The sequence below is a fragment of the Telopea speciosissima genome, chromosome 4 (genome assembly GCF_018873765.1).
Source record: "Telopea speciosissima isolate NSW1024214 ecotype Mountain lineage chromosome 4, Tspe_v1, whole genome shotgun sequence".
Lineage (NCBI taxonomy): Eukaryota > Viridiplantae > Streptophyta > Magnoliopsida > Proteales > Proteaceae > Telopea > Telopea speciosissima.
The window spans coordinates 66,257,161-66,258,659 of NC_057919.1; positions in this window are offsets into that span (position 1 = coordinate 66,257,161).

The following is a 1,499-nucleotide window of genomic DNA, read 5'->3' on the forward strand; positions in this document are numbered from 1 at the left end:
TGTAAACATTGAAGAAATCCTACTTAAACCCCACAAAGTCTGGCATCTGTTTCTTACATATGACTTTATCCAGAGGACTGATTTTTAATCGCATACCTGAAATTGTAAGTTTTGGCTGCCTTCCATATGTTCGGGATGAACATACACAGCGAGATATCAGAGATCTTAAAGTTTAGCTATGAACCAAATGGTTGGAAAAGTTGATTTGTGGGGTATCTTGAGGAACTTTGGTGGCTTGAAAGCTTCCAATGCCATTCATATGTGGGAATGAAACAGTATAAAATAATATAAGATAATGGTATACTGTATTTATCTTTTTATCCTCTAGACATTTAGCTTTAAAATTCCAAGCTCTTCTGTGGATTCTTTTTGTTGGAACAATCAAGTGCTCTATTCTTTTGGATTTCTACAATCTCTCTTGAGAAAGGAGATGTATAAAACCAAGAGGTGATAAAACCGAGTTCTCTTATTTCCTATTTTATCTCATCTATTTTCATCTAATATTCTCACTTCTCTCTTCCATGTGCAGTAGCCATCAATGGTTCCATGATATTGAGGATCCCATCTCAACCTCGTTCATCATGTTTAAGCTAAATATAGAAGCATATAGAAAGGTAAAAAAAATATAGTTCAAATTAGGCAAATGCCTCTTTAACCTCTAATAAAGAATGTACCTAGTGCACAAAGCTCCCGCCACTGCAGAGTCTAGGGAGCGTCATAACATACACAACCTTACCTCTTAACCTGTAATATATAATAATAAAGGTTAACGGCATCTTTATAATTTTGCCCAACTTAATGTAACATGCTTAACTCAGGTTTCAGAAAGCATTATAGACCCATAATCTATTCTGATAATGTTTACCAAACGCAGCACAAAGTTGGCGAAGTAACTCTTGTGAACATTTTATACAATTTGGGGCGGGTTATAAATCAAACCATGACTAACAACGACAAACAACTTGGGATGGTTATAAATAAAATGATTTTTTTGTTACTCTATTTATACATTTGCCATTTTGACAATGCACAGCAATGACTCCAAAAAAAAAGTTTCAGAAAAGCTTGTACACCATTATAAATGATACGTTCAACATTCTTAAGACGAATTACAAATGGTCTGAAACAAAACCACATGAATTGAAGTATGAACACTGGCTCGTCTGCCTGTTAGCTTCAGATCGTATAGAACAGGAACACCCCACATAAATCACCGCATCCAATTTATGCCTGCTCATCCCACTGATATTAACACATCCTGAAACCATATTCCTTTTACCCTCTCTTCGCTACCTTGTCCAGGGTTGATGGTGAACCAGGGTCAAACCAACCTAGGGTTGAAAAAGAGATTATATGCTTCAGCTACAGGCTTACCCGTAAGACATCTTGACTGTTCTTGGAGTTATGGAATCAATCTACCACTAATGATGGACATATTATACTTACAATTGATACTTCCGCTGGAAACACCAAAAACAAAAGCAAAAGCATGGATGATA